The sequence below is a fragment of the Parasteatoda tepidariorum genome, chromosome 3 (genome assembly GCF_982258835.1).
Source record: "Parasteatoda tepidariorum strain Cologne lab strain chromosome 3, Ptep-v5.0, whole genome shotgun sequence".
Lineage (NCBI taxonomy): Eukaryota > Metazoa > Arthropoda > Arachnida > Araneae > Theridiidae > Parasteatoda > Parasteatoda tepidariorum.
In genome coordinates, this window is record NC_141757.1 from 9,368,438 (window position 1) to 9,384,190 (window position 15,753).

The 15,753-nt window shown below is 26.8% G+C and overlaps 2 long non-coding RNA genes across 3 annotated transcripts; both read left to right on the forward strand.

The window, feature by feature from the left end:
- Positions 1–1,443: 1,443 nt before the first annotated feature.
- LOC147812756 (uncharacterized) lies at positions 1,444–8,105 on the forward strand. Its single transcript, XR_015432415.1, has 4 exons — positions 1,444–1,838; positions 1,933–2,013; positions 5,474–5,628; positions 8,038–8,105. It is a non-coding gene; the product is annotated as an uncharacterized LOC147812756 (long non-coding RNA).
- Positions 8,106–8,561: 456 nt separating this feature from the next.
- Positions 8,562–15,503, forward strand: LOC147812757 (uncharacterized). 2 transcript variants are annotated; one of them, XR_015432413.1, is made up of 3 exons: positions 8,562–8,839; positions 13,332–13,449; positions 13,939–13,959. It is a non-coding gene; the product is annotated as an uncharacterized LOC147812757 (long non-coding RNA). The 2 variants fall into 2 exon arrangements; XR_015432414.1 differs by lacking the exon at positions 13,939–13,959 and adding an exon at positions 15,491–15,503 and having other exon boundaries at positions 8,563–8,839.
- Positions 15,504–15,753: the final 250 nt, after the last annotated feature.

Genomic DNA, 15,753 nt, shown 5'->3' on the forward strand with positions numbered 1-15,753 from the left:
TTAAATTTTTTTTCTTTCAATGTGTGTGTCAGATATTTTGCTCAACGTGTTTGTGTTCCAAATTTTTTCATCCAATGTTTATGTTTCAAAATTTTTCGTCCCAATCTTTGTATTTGAAATTTTTTTTGTACTTTGTTTGTTCTTCAATTTTTAGCGTTTTGTGTTTGTGTTCTAACTTTTTTCGTCCTGTTCCAAATTATTTCGTACAGTGTTTGTGCTCCAATTTGCTTGTCCTGTGTCTCTGTTTCGAATTTTTTCAAACTGTGTTCGTTTTTTAAATTTCTCCTTCTAATGTTTGTGTTTACTATCTTTTCATCAGGCATTATGTTTCGATTTTTTTTTATCCTGTATTAGAGTTTCAAAACTTTTCATCTTATTTTTGTGTTCCAAATTTTTATGTTCAGTGTTTGTGTTTCAATTCATTTCTTCCAATGTACGTGTTGTTTAAGTGTATTTTGTATTTTTCAAATGTTTTCCTGTGTCTTTTTCAGAGTGTTTTTCAAAGGGTAATATTTTCGGGATGATCAAATCCATCTCTGTTTTTTGCACTTTTTTCGTTGCGTTCCTTCCATTCTCTTTTTGTATAAATCGTTTTGTTTTCAGAGTTTTGTATTTTTCGCTTCAGTTTTTTTTCTTTTTTTTTTTTTTGTAATTATCATTTTCAATTTTGATTTCTTCATATTTTTCCACTGCTTTCAAATGCTTTCCACTCTTATTCATAGTTTTCCAGCTTTTCATCTTCTTTTTTCTAATGCACCCTCTGCTTCTTTTCAATGTGTAAGATTATATATATATATATATATATATATATATATATATATATATATATATATATATATATATATATATATATATATATATATATATATATATAATTATTATTAAATCTGCGTTTTCTTATCCTATGTGTGTTCTGTTTTCGTTTCCTATGTATGTGTGTATATCCTTTTTTGGAGTTTTTTTTCCTCGATGTTTTTTTTTCTCGTTTATCTTCCAATGGCTTTTTTTCAGTGCTTTTGTTTCATATTTTTGAATGGATGTTTTTCGTATTGGTGCACCTCTTTTGTTCCATGTCTCTTCTATTTTTTTCCAATGCGGGCTCTAATTTTTTTTGCTTTATAAAATTTCCATTTATGTACATCTGATTAAATCCATTCTTGTTCATCGCCTTATTTCATTTTTCATATTATCGATCTTTGTTTACGGTGCGATATTATTCTTATACAGATTTAACTTTTTTTATTATTCATTATTTAATCTGAGTATATCCATTTTTATCCTTTTTTTCAAGATTTTTATTATTTTAATTATTTTATTCTTATGTTTTTCTCATTTTATGATTTGACCAATTTTTTTAAATGATTTAAAAAAAAATGTTCTTGTTTTTTCTGTAAGGTTCCAGATTTTAATATGTATTTTTTTTTTTTTTTTTTTTTTTTTTTTTTAACAATTTTGTTCCTCGTTTCTTTTCAAGTGTGTCTGATAGATTTTTTTAATACTGTTTTTAATTATTTTCTTTGTTTTTATCAGATGAAAAATTAGTGTTTAATTTTAAGTACTTTTTAGCTATTTTTTTTTCTATGTGTTTGTTAGTATATTGATTGTTTCCGGCCATTTTCCTTGTGGTGTGTTTCCATTGCTTTTAATATCGTTAACTTTAACTGTTTTTAATAAAAAAAATTTTAATATTTTCTTGAGACCTTTAATTCGTTTGGTAATAATCCTGTCTCTCTAACAGAATGTAATTTAGCTTTGTAGGATATTTTCTGCTTAATAGGGCGACAAATAAGGAACAACCGGACAAAGTGGGATCTGTTTTGCTGATTGCAACTTCATCTGTAAGTATAGTTTAATCTACTTATTAAATTATTTCAAATCTTGTAATTAATTTCAAATTGCAATTGTTTTTATTAAATTCAACAATGTTTGTAGGATATATTTCTGCTAAGTTGTGCGACAAATAAGGAACAACCAGATAAAGTGGAATCTGTTTTGCTGATTTCAATTTCATCTGTAAGTAAAATTCAATCTACTTTGTAAACTATTTCAAATCTTGTAATTATTTTCAAACACACTTCTTGCTACAGTTTTTTTCCTTCGTTAACAGGCAATTTCTGGCTGTTTAAGCAAAGAGTTATAAATTATATAATATGTGATTTCAATACAAATTCTAGTACAAGGAATAATACAATATATTAAGGTACATGTGTATGGTGCTCAGGATAGAAAATGGTCCACCCTGAATTACTTTTAGTCCAATGATCATATATTCAAGATCTTAGTAGTGAAAGGGGGTGACCCAAATAATAATTAAATGCAGACGATATTTTAAGTTACGAAGTCAAATGCAGAAACATACTTTCTCTGAATATAGTAGCTTTTTTCCTCCGAGGAATTCGGTTTTCTGAACACCAAAATCTAAGAGGAATAATTTTGGGAAAAAACATAATTTTATTTTATAAACTTCCTAGCTTTTTAATTTTGAACCCAATCCAGAAGACAAAGGAGCTTCTGGATCAAGTATTGGAAGAAATTTGCCTTAGTGGAGGATTTTTTGATGGAACTAACCCGCATTTGCATTACATGGAGAGGAAAACCATGAAAACCTCCCACGGTAAGCCTAACGGCAAGGGCTCCCGTGATCCATCTACCACAGAGGATATTTTACGTCAGCACTGTAGTCAGCTCAAGTTTCAAGACTAATGCGGAATCGACCAGCCATCGCTGGAATTCGAACCCTGTTCAACTCAATGGTAGGCGAGAAATATGGTCCCAATAGTTTGATCACGAAAGCGGTATTATTTAATAATAGTCGAAATAATTTCGATTTGTAAGGTATAAAAATTTTTACATCTTTTTAAAGAATGTAATTTTACAAAGCAAAATATGACATTTAAGTGAAATCGTTCAACTAGTTCTTGAGAAATAGAATTTTAAAATAGTTGTATTTTTAAAACTCGCTTTTTCAGGAACTATTCTACTACTTCTCTCAAATTTTGCCTTTTGATATGTGAAATTGCATTCTTTATAATGATGTAAAAAAATTATACCTTACAACTTAAAATTTTTTGACTATTAATAACCAAAATAAGAAATAATAAATATTTACTAAAATTTATTTTTTTGTATCTTTAGACAAAAGAATTTTATTATCGTGTGCAATTTTTTTTTCAATTTACTTAAAAATTTCTCTAGACACTGCAAAATATGCTTAAAGTAAATTAATAATTGCTTCAAACTGTGTACCGTTCTCTTGGCCAAACTATCAGGACAAATTTTTTTCCAGATTGCAGCTAATCCCTATATTTTAGGAAATAGATATCCGATTCCGTTGTTTATTCAGAAAAATTACTTTTTTCGTCTCTTGTCTGATTTCCTAATATAAAATATCGTCTGCACTAATTAGTTCCCCCACAAACCATTAAAATTGAGTACGTAAAAATCGGATCAATAGATCAAAAGTTATTAAGAGTGGCACTCTTTTTCTTTGGTCACTGTACCTGCGCTCACAAAAATAAGCGAATTCTAATACGACAAAAAGACAAATCTTCTACGAATATGACAAAAAGTTATAACTAGTTTTAAGCCATTTATGATCTAGAACTTAACCTCCTTTCCCCTTTTAACTGGTTGAATCATCCGGATTGAGCCATGGTGGCTCAGGAGATAGAACGCTCGCTTTCAATGAAGTGACTCTGGTTTAATCCCAGTGATAGCTGGTCGATTCGAATTCTGCTTAGCCGGCACGCACAAACGTCAGTGTTGCCGGAAAATATCCTCAGTGGTAGACGGATCATAGGTTAGAGTTTCCTGCTGTCAAGCAAACCATGGAATGTTTTTGCGGTTTTCCTTTCCATGTAACGGAAATGTGGATTAGTTGCATCAAACAGTCCTCCACAAAAGCAAACTTCTCCAAATACTTGATCCAGGAGTTCCCTTGTCTTCTGATTCGGGTTCAAAATTACAAGGCTACGGAGTTGAAGATTAGTAGCAGAAACCCTTAATTGGGTTGGCTGCTTAACGACGGTTATAAAATCATTCGGACTGGCCATAGACCTGAAAAAGCACCTGGGGCCCCAGCCTAAGCCTTCCTTTAAAGAGGGGCCGTTTGACTCCCTGCTCTTTAGAACGAAAAAAAACAAAAAACAAAATGAAGCTTTTTAAATATTCAGTATAATTTTAAAACACATTTTGTCGTAATTTTTTTTGATATTATGAATATAATATTTAAAATATTATTATTTAAAAAATAAAATACTTTTTTAGAATTTTGCTTAATAACTAAGTTGAAAGCTACGTTGTGCGTCACTGTTTTAATAAATATAGGGAATTTCATCTTCAGCCTAATGCACGTGCATGAAATTCTGAGTTAACAATCATTTGAGTGTACAAACCGGGGCCTCACGTACAAAAGTTTGAAACCAAATTTAGTAAATATCAGTAGAAATTAAAACAATAAACTATTACGTAGTTCTTCCTCCCTTTCTTACGATTCAAAACTTGCATCACTTGTTCCTTTTTGGTCAATGCCAAGGTTGTTAACGCCTTTTCAAAAAAGATAATGAAATTGGGGAGTTGTCACTGTGAATCTTGGAATTATGGTCCCCTTAGATTAATACATTATCTGATCAGATCAAATTCCAAAACTGTTTAATTCGAACTTGCAATGTTTTATTAATATTATTGAATTTTCTCACACAAAGTGTGCAGTTACTTTGAAGATAAAATGCATGGAATATGTTGGGGGCTCCACAGATTTCCTGGACTTATTGTCATTAATTATGACACCTGTACAGATAAAAATTATATTTTAGTTGAAGACTGTTTTCATTTAAGACTTCAGACAATATCGGTTTAAACTCATAACAATGTATGTCTTACTGTGAATGACAGAGATTGGTGGACTTAAACTGGTGAATGTTGACAATCACCTAGTCTATCTTGTTAAATGATACTACCCGGTATACATTTGCCCGCTTTATATCCTACATCAATGTTTTTTTTAAAGTTTCAATGTCACGGTCCGGTATACATTTACCCGATATACCCTACACTCATGTTCTCTTAAGTTTCAGTGTCACTGTTCGATATGTATTTTACCGGTAATCCGAACACTGATGTTTCTCCTTATCTATCTTCAAAAGATGTTAAAATATCGTATAAATATAATAATATCAAAGAATAAATATAAAATAGGATGTAATTAATATTTCGGCCATTCTCTAATGTGACTAAGTGATTGTTGACATTCACCGTTGAAAGTTGACATTCTCATCATTACGACGGTAACAACTTGATTTCGACGATTTTTCATTCATGGTAACAACTACATTTCGAAAATACTTTGTAAAAAAAGTAGTTGCAGTTAACTATAATTTATTTTATAACCATCGCTGAAAAGCTGACCCGATTTTTGGATTTACTATTACTATTGTTCAACTGCGTAACCTTGTAATTTTTTAATCCAATACAGAAGACAAGGGAGCTCCTGTATCTAGAACTGGGGGAAATTTGATCTCGTGGAGGATGTTTTGATGGAACTAACCCGCATTTGCATTACATGGAGAGGAAGACCACGAGAACCTTCCACGGTTAGCCTTTCAGCAAGGGGATCCGTCTACCACTAAGGTAGGTTGACATTCACCGGTGAAAGATGACATTTTCCTCATTTCGGTGACTTACAGTAATATATGCATTTCAAACTTTTTTACTGATTTAGAAGATCATTGGTTTTATTGAGCTATAAATTTTAAAAAAAAATTTCTTTCCCGCATCAGTTTCTAAATGTTAAAATGCATCACTCAGTGGAAAATTTATGATATACATTTTTGTTTCATTTGTTGCCTAACAATATAGGCAAACATTTTGTTTTTCTGTAAAGTTGGCATATTGATTGAGTAAAAATGCGTTAAGAAATTCTTTGGTTTACAATAGTTTAGGTTGTTCAAACAGTTTTAAATGTCACTTAAAGTTGAGAAAAAATAAAAAATAATTTTGAAATCAAAATAAACTATGTAGTTATTGGTACTAGTTAAATTCAGGACTAAAAAATTTCATATATTTTAATTTTCTTACAATAAATTCTAAAATAAACTATGTTGACTAATAAGTAAGTACTTTAAATTTAAATATAAAATATTTAGCTCCCTAAAGAATGTTTAATATTTCTTATAAAATTTCAAAATTGAGTTACGAAGCGGAAGTAATAAGGCAGTATTAACTGACTGTGAGAGGTCTTCCTCTCCATGTAACGCAAATGCCGGTTAGTTCCATCAAAAAGTCCTCCACGAAATCAAATTTCTCCCAATACATTATCCAGGACTTCCCTTGTCTTCTGGATTGGGTTCAAAATTACAAGGCTAAGGAGTTGAACATTAGAAGTCGTAAACCCGAAAATTGGAACAGTTATTTAAAAAAAAGAAAGTGTAGTACTAAATTACTGTTTAATACTGTAATTTTATACTTTAATTTCTTTATATTTGTTATTTTTTTACTGTTAATTTAATACTGTTTGTCTTGAGATTTTTGGTCTGTTTAATTCTGTCTGATTAATGATGGTATTTTGCTTATATTTGTTATTTTTTTACTGTTTATTTGTCTATCTTGAGATTTTTCTGAAATTTATTTTAATTTTGTCTGCAAAATTCGCAGTGGATGCAGCTTAAAATTTCTTTTAACCTTAATCATGCAATAATGTAAATATTTTTCACAACCTAAAAGTGGACAAAGGTATAGTATTAAATTACTTTAAGAAAATGCTGCTCACTGTTAATTAGCTTAGGTCCACGTATTGATGTAATTTTGTCAGAAAAATGCATTGACCTTCTAGAATATTGACTGTAAAATGTCTCCTTTTTATAATTTAGTGTAGTTTTGGAAGAAAAATTTTATATTCGTTAGGATGATTATTGATAATTATTTAGATTTTATTTAAAACCGATTGACAAAAATTGGAGTGGAAGGTTTTGTTTTTGATTTTCATTCAATTATATTTTCTATGTAAGGACTTTAAGTTTGAAAAGAAAGCACGTCAATCATCTTCAGGTTGGCCAAGTTGTTGTTTATTAGTTTGCTTTATTGAATTAAAGGATGTAAAATATTTTATTAGCTATACCATGCAGAGTAGAATAAGAAAATACTTTAAAGTTCTATTTCAGTTTGTTTTATAAGTTCGTTTTTGCATTTTATTAAAAGGTTTGAGTTTTTATTTTCTGCAGTAAACTGTATTTTTCTTTCTTATTTTTTAAATTTGTGGAACACTAATTGAAAGATATTGTTGCACATTTTTTTTTAAATTTTCTAGTCACAAATTTTTAAGGTTTTATTGCAATGTTTTACTCTAAACTATGCAATACATATGACAAATTAAAAATTGAATTAAAATTGCTTTTTGGATTGTGGATTAAAATTCCTTTGCCAAAATTTTATTAGCTACGCGTTATAAAATATTTTTACCCTACAAAGCGGTAGGATGTGTAATTATTGAATAATAAAAAATTCAAGTAGTTACTCTTTGAAATCGATTTATTGTTCTGAGAACTTCTTTTTAAAGATTACTCCTCTTTAGTTAAAAAAAAAAAAAATTCAAAAAGATCTAAAATTATAATTTTAGGTAATATTAGTTCACTATAATATTCCTTGTATTTTGTTTTTATTGTAACAATGCTTAACTTTCCCCCTTTTTTTTTTTTTTAATAAACTCATCTGTTACTTAAACTCTTAAAATAGTTTTAGCATTTATTATTATTATTATTATTATTAGCAAGTGGAAAAGTTATATTATTGTTAATTGGAGTTTGACTTAAACATTTTAATGTGTTAACTGTTCCAAATAAAAAAACAACTAATTTCATGTAAAAATTAATAATTTTTAAGTAAAAATTAAAGAAGGCAGAAACTAGTGGATATTCAGCAAAATGAAGTATTGAGGAAAGTGCATGCTATATCACAGAGTTATTTAAAAACATTTCTTGTTTATTTATTTAGTTTTTTTCCTTGCACCAATAAGTTAAATTTAGCTGAATTTTTCATTTGTAGAACTTGAAGAATGAAGTGTTTGTTGATGTTATTGAAAAAATAGTTTTCCATCTTTCCAAAGAGGTAATAAATTATTCGATTGCAAAACATAGTTAGGTTTAAAAATGTCTTAGCTAATTTATCCATTTTATATGATATATATATATATATATATATATATATATATATATATATATATATATATATATATATATATATATATATATATATATATATATATATATATATATATATATATATATATATATATACTAAATAATGCATTTTTATTTTTTTGCAGATTCTTAAAATACAGTTCTTTCTTTAAAAAATGGCTTTTAAATTTTTATTCTATCCAAATTAGAAGTATTTTTAAAATTTTTTTACAAATAGTAAACAAGCTTTCAAACCGAAACTAAAACTTGGATTCTTCTCATTTCCTTGAAAATAAGTTTAGGTCAGCTTTAAACTCAAATAGAATTAAATTTATTATTTTATTTTGTTTGGCATCAACAATTATAAAAAGAATTGAGGTGAAATGAGTTTATTGATCGATTGATTGCTTCTTTTCTTGAGATTCAAAATTTTGTTGTTTTCTGAAATTTGCTTCTTCTAACTGCAATTTTTTCAGATTATTTTCGTATTAATTTCAACTTTTTGCATTCATATTTATCTTATTTATTAACTATTTAGTTATAAACATGAAGCGGCCAACGAGTGTTTAAAAAAATGAAAGCGTTTTGGTATTCATTGCAAAACAGCTTGTTCATCTACAAGCATTGAGTTGAATGAATCGGCGTCAAAAATCAAACTGGATAAACATGTAAATGATTATGAATCATTTCTGAATAATATTTATGCAAATGAAATAATTAATTTAAATTTATTATCTTATTGTTTGAATGATTCTGTGTTATGCTCCACTTGCAAAAACAAAAGCATAAAACTAAAGTTTTCCATTCAAATTCAAGGACTTGCATCTGAGCATGTCTTTGAATTTTTTAAAATTCCAATTAAAAATTCAAATTGAAAAGTATCTGGTTGAAATGTTAGAAATATTGCATGAAATAATTATAAAAAAATATAAAAAGTGAAATAGGTTTTTGTAAAGATGTATCAAAGTGAAGTTATATCTTACTTACATTTGAACCGTAACAACTGCCTGTAATGTGTTCATCTAAGACCAGATAATTGAATTTTTTAAAAAAACTAGAAAAGATAGAGATTTCAAATACCAGATATATATTATTCAAAACGCATTCTTGTTGGTTATTTTTAAAATCTAATATAAATTGATGTCAGGAGTTAAATATTAATACTTTTTTTACTAAATGTTGTTTTTCTCAAAACCATGATTTTTCGCACCTTTTCTCAAAAACTACTCATCCTAATGTGATTAAATTTTACACACTGTTTCTCCATGTTTATATAAACATTTTAACCAAGGGAATTTTGATTATATACATTAACTTATATTTTGTGGTTGCATGTGTAGTAAAATTTTTATGAAAATCCTGTATGAATATGGATTTTATTTTTTTTTAAAAATAATGAAAACTTTAAATTACAAAAGCTCTGGTTAAAGTGTGTAGAAGAGTGCATATAATGAATAGAAAAAAATTTTATTTAAAAATGTTCAATAGTTTTTTAAAAAAAGGTACATCAAAATTGGGTCATTTTAACATTATTGAGATAGGATTTCTTCTACATGCACCTACCCCCTTAACATAAAAAAATTTTTATGTTCCCCATTCTATGTAATGAAATGATAGTAGAAAAAATGTTTTGCATGAAACATTTTTTTATGTATGTATTAAAATTGTTTCCTTATTAAGATTGTAGAAAATTTTACTTTAAAGCCCATTTAGTTTAGAAACATAAAAATTTATTATTTCGTAGGAGCTTTGAATATTGTTACAAATTTTGTTGCTTCAGTAACCCTAAAAATAGTCTTATTTTTCTTTCTTCAATTTTTTTCCTTCTACAAATACTTTGAATAAGAGAAATATAGAAAGAATAGTCTTATTTTTATTTCTACAAATACTTTTTTTTTTAATGCAAGTAATATTCGTGCATATTTTATTTTTTCATGTATGTATTAAAATTGTTTTTATTTACAATGTAAAAAATAATTATTTTAAAGCACATTTTCTTTAAAAACATAAAAATATATTATTTTGTTAGAGCTTTGAACATTGTTACAAGTTTCATTGCTTTAGCAACCCCAAAAATAGTCTTATTTTTCTTTCTACAAAAAAACCTTGCTGGAATTTTTTTTAAAATTCTGCAAGCGAGCGTTAAACTGCACGTGACTTTGTTAGAAACACTTTTTTTTATCAATATCTTTTTGATAAGCTAAATAAATTGCCAATTTAGTTTCAGTCGCTATAAGCAACCAAGTTGTTTTAAACTTATGATTTTTATACTAAAGATAAAGTTGATTCTCTGACTTAGAATTTTCTATGTTAAGTTTTGGACATTAACAGAGAATGTTTTAAAAAACATGCTTAAAATAAGTGTTTTGTTTAATGTAAAAAGCAAGTGTCTTAAAGGGATAGTCTGGTTATCAGTGTGCAGGACTCTTGTTCGTGAAAACTGGGTCTGGGTGTGGCAGAAGTCAAATTCTTGGTCATAGACAGTGCCACTGGAAAACAAATGCAATCACACCCTAATGGCCTACAACAACAATAAGTGTTTTAAACATAACTCTGATTTTTAAAAACACCAATTATCACCAAGCCAATTCCTACCAATTCTTTAAGAAATGGTGGCTTAGGGGATAGAGTGCTCGCCTCTCGATGAGGTGAGCTAGGTTCGGTCCTAGTGTTGACTGATTGATTCGAATTCTACCAGCGGCTACGGAGTTGAACGCTAGTAGTCATAAACCCAAAAATTGGGTCGGCTGTTCAATGATGGTTATGAAATATAAAAAGTTCTTGATGAAAATATAAAGTTTTTATAAATATATAGTTATAATAATAATAATTATTATTTATATAATTATTATATATAATTTCATATTGAATTTTTTTCTTCCTTTTACGATACTTGTGGCTAATTTTAAGAATTACATTTATTTTGAATTACATGCTATGTGAATAGAATTTCAAGCAACTTAAATTTTAAATTACAAAAATTATGGATTAAATTATTTATGATTTTTAATTTTAAAAAAAGTAATTGTTTAATAGTTTATGGATTGACATATCAGTTCATGATAAAAATATGTGCTAACTAGAGAACATATTTCATTTTTTTTGTTTAGAGATTTAGATTAGATTTTAGTTAGTCGAGAAAATGCATGTGAGTACAGTACCACTCCCAAATTGAAAATTTTTAAAAGCATAGTTTATTTCTTAACTACATAATCCTTGCATAATTGTTTTAACATTATGTATCTAAATTTATACTTAAGTGCTGTTTATGGCTGCATAGTTTTTAAAATTATATTAGGAGACCTTGAAACTTATTGCTTCCTTTATTGGAATGCGACCAAATTCAAAACCTTTTGATTTGTTGAATTTGGTATTTTTACATAAATTATTCCTTACCTAGAAATTTTCTGAATGTCATTTCTTCATCTATTTTCCTGAAAGTGCAATTCCATCAATTTTTAGATAGTCATAAAACATTGTTAAGTAATTTCAAAATGTTTTGTGGTAAAGGGAGATAGCTCAAACAATTTGAGGCTATTTTCTTTTTAATTCAAAATTATTTTTTGTTCAATTTATTGTTTTGTTTTCCATTCCATGTAGTTTTCTTTGTGGAAAATAACTATTTAAATATTTTTTTATTAAAAAGATTGAGAATTACCTCTGTAAATACCGTCTGAAATAAAATTTTGCACTGATAAGTAAATTTTTTTTGTAGTTAACTATTTTCCTTACAAAAATTTTTCAGGATGTGCTCTGTAAGATCAGTATTTCTTTAAATTTATTTCTCTCTAAGCAGAAAACTTTCAAGAATAAAGAAAAATTTGAAGATTATTGCTTAAGACTAAAGTGACAAAGAATTATCAATCTAAATGGCTAGCAGCTCTTTGTCAATTCTTTGGGTGCTCTAATTAATAAAGTTTTGATATATTGCATATTTTGTTAAGTTATATCTATACAGTCGACCATTATTTAGGGATGGCACTAAATCCCGGTAATAAATTCGATTTATGGAAAATTCGTTAAAAAGAAAACACCTTTTTAAATACTTAAACAACACAAAGCAGGTTTTAAATTCATAAACCCTAGACATAATTAAAAGTCGCAATTGACACACCTTTATCTTCTAAACTAGTATCTACTTTTTATTTTATAAATCTTAACCCTAAAATAAACCAAGAATAGAGCAAAACATTATTCAGTGTTACACTATCATTACATACATTTTCAACTAAAAAAACTAAATTTATGTAAAAAATTATAGCTGCTTTTATTATTAAAGTAATTTTAAACATACATTTCCACATGCGTTCTTAAGTTAATTTGCTACACTTAAAATCTATTCATTTTGTCTGAGTTTTTCGTTTGAAATACAAGCAAAAAAGGAAAGGGATTTTAACTGCTTTCACTAAAAGTGGCTTCGAAAATCAATATAAAGTCATTTCCCCCATAACATGCATCCACAAGTTTGAAATATTTTGGGAAATAGGGAAAGTGCATCTCAACGAAAAATACGTTAATTAGAAATTTTACTTCGCTATTTGAAAGTTATTTTACGAAGAAATTTCCAAAATGTTCTTGGTTCCTTGAAAAGAATTGCAAAATAGAAAAATTCGCAAAGTGGAAGTTCGTTAAATAGTAGCTGTATAAAATATTAAACAGCTTTTTTTAAAAAATGGTTTATATTTTGTAATTTTTGCTTAAGAATTATTTCTTCTTAGGAAAATAGTTTGAAAGACAGATAAAGTCTAAAACAATATTGCATGACATTTTATAAGACTAAGAAGGATATTTTTGAAGTAGCTTCTTCAGTATCTGTGCCATATCAGTTGAGTTCTATAAAATTGTCTTTGTAAAGTTCAAAAGTTAGTTAATTTAATATGAAAATTTTCTTTCTAAAAAAAAAATTTTGTGCTGCTTCTGTAGAAATTTTTTTTCTGACCTTGGATCAACTATTTTAAGTAAGATATCATCTCTTAACTTTATAAATGCAATTTAATTTGAGTTAATCTGGAAACTTTTCATTTTTTTTGGAAATAATGTTTGTAGTTTTAATTTAAGAAAAAGTAATTTTGATTTATTTTACTTATTGTTAAATGTGATTCGTTTTTTTAAGGACAGCTTGATGAATTTCTTACCATTTTGAAATTTATTAATTTTCAGGGAATAATTCAAAAGTGCCAACTGCATGGAATGATACTCATGAAAAGCTTCTTACCTATGAGTCATAAAATAATTGTGAATTCAGAAGATAATTTAAAACAAGATGACATAATGAAAGGTAATTTTTATTTTTAGCAAAACTTTTTAATTTGAAATTTTTTTTTTATTTTTTAAAAAATTTGGAAGATTGATTATTTTTATTGACTGATATTCTTATTTATTTACTGTTTTATTACTTATAAATAACAAATTTTAAAAAAAAATAAATAAATGTGTAATATCTTATTTTCATAGTTCGTATCTGTATCAAGTTATAAATAACAATAATTAATTCCTTAACATTAACATTTGTTTTAGATTAATTTAAGGTGAGAAGTAAGTTAGTAATGGCAGTATAAATCAAATTCTAAGCAATTTAAGCAATAGTTCAAGATCAAGTGCTAATTTAGGAAGTTCTTACCTTATTGAAATTGATAATTTGCTAAGAATGAATTGTAAAACATAAAATTATCAAGGTACTCAGTTTATTAACATGTTAAGTTATCATAGTTTGGTAAATGAAAGAAATAAAAATTCATATTCAAATTTATTCTTTCTTTTTTTTTAGTTTTGGCTGGAAAAAAAATTTTCTTCCTAATCTGGCTGCAGGAAGACCATTAGTAAAATCTAGATCTGAGCTGATGGTATTTTTTGTTTTATGTATATTTTTATATTAGATTCTTTATTAAATAAATATAATTTACGCAATCTTTAAAGAAAGAAACATCAGTTAAGGCGTGATTTTTTTTATGCAAATCTACTTATTAAGTACAGTGCATCAAGTTCAAAAAGGGCATACGCAAAAAGTAAAATTAACATTAAGGAACCAAACATTCAACTGCTTTCTATTGAGATCAAATTTAAGAGATGTCCTCCTTGAGTGTTAAGATAGAAAGATTATTTAAAGACGTTTTCGTGACTGAATTTTCTGTTTAAATATCGTCTATACAAATTTCTTAGAATAATTTAGATCGTTAATAATGCTAGTTATTCTAAAGTTATTAACATTTTATGTTAGTACTGAAAATCCAATCATTAGGTCAAACATTTTTTAGCTGTTACTTTCTTTCTTGGGCCCCTTAAAACTTTTAGCGCTGTAACTTTTGTTTTAGATTTGTTATATTTGTTTACTGTGAATAAATGAGAATTTGAAAAAAGAAAAGTATTTAGTTAAAATTTCAAATTAATCATTTTCTAGTTTTTGAATAATTTGTTTTATTTGTTTATTCCAGGCATAATAAAGTAAGAGAAAGTAATAGTAAAATAAGAATCTATTTCAGTTTGTTTTATAAATTTGTTTTTACATTTTATTAAAACTTTAAACTCTTATTATCTGCTGTAAACTATATTTTTCAGTCTTATCTTTTAGATTTGTAAAAAACGCACTTTTATTGATAAATATTTTTACTCAATTATCTGCTGACAAAGTTGTAAGGTGTTATTGCACTGCTTCAGTCTATATCATGCAATATATACGACAGATTAAAACTTGAATCAAACTCGCTTTCTGAATTATGGATTAAAATTCATTTGCAAAAATTTTATTAGAAAGACCTTGTAAAAAAGTTTTACGCAACAAAACTGTAGGATGTGTAATTATTGAATGATAAAAAATTCAAGTTCATAAACTATTTGAAAATGAGTTATTGTTCTGTGAACTTCTTTTTAAAGATTATTCCACTTTAGTTGAAAACAAATTCAGAAAGCTCTAAAATTATAATACAAGTAATATTAATTCACTATAGTATTCATAGCATTTTATTTTTCTAATAACTTAAATTTCCTTCTTTTTTTTAATAAACTCATGAACTCTTAAAACAGTTTTGGCATTCATAATTTTTTTAGCAAATAGAAAAGTTATTTTATAGTTAAGAAAAATTAACTAGAAAATTTTAATGTTTTAACTGATCAAAACAAAATACAGCTAATTTCATGTAAAAATTAATCATTTTTCATGTAAACATTAAAGAAGACCGAAATCAGTGGATATGAAACAATTTTAAGTATCGAAGAAAGTGCATACTGTATCACAGAGTTATTTAAAAGCATTTCTTGTTTATTTATTTAGTTTTTTTTCCTTGCACCAAAAAGATAAATTTAGCTGAATTTTTCCTTTATAGAACCTGAAGACTGAAGTGTTTGTTGATGTTATTGAAAAAGTAGTGGTCCATATTTCTGAAGAGGTAATAAATTATTCTATAACAAAAGTAGTTAGTTTAAAATTTTACAACATGTTAGTTAATTTATCAATTTTATATGAAGTAGCATTAAAAAAATTAATAGAAGATCTATGAACTTATTACTTTCTTTATTATAATGTTACCACGTTTAAAACCTTTTGATTTGTTGAATTTGATATTTTTACAATTTTACAAATTATTCC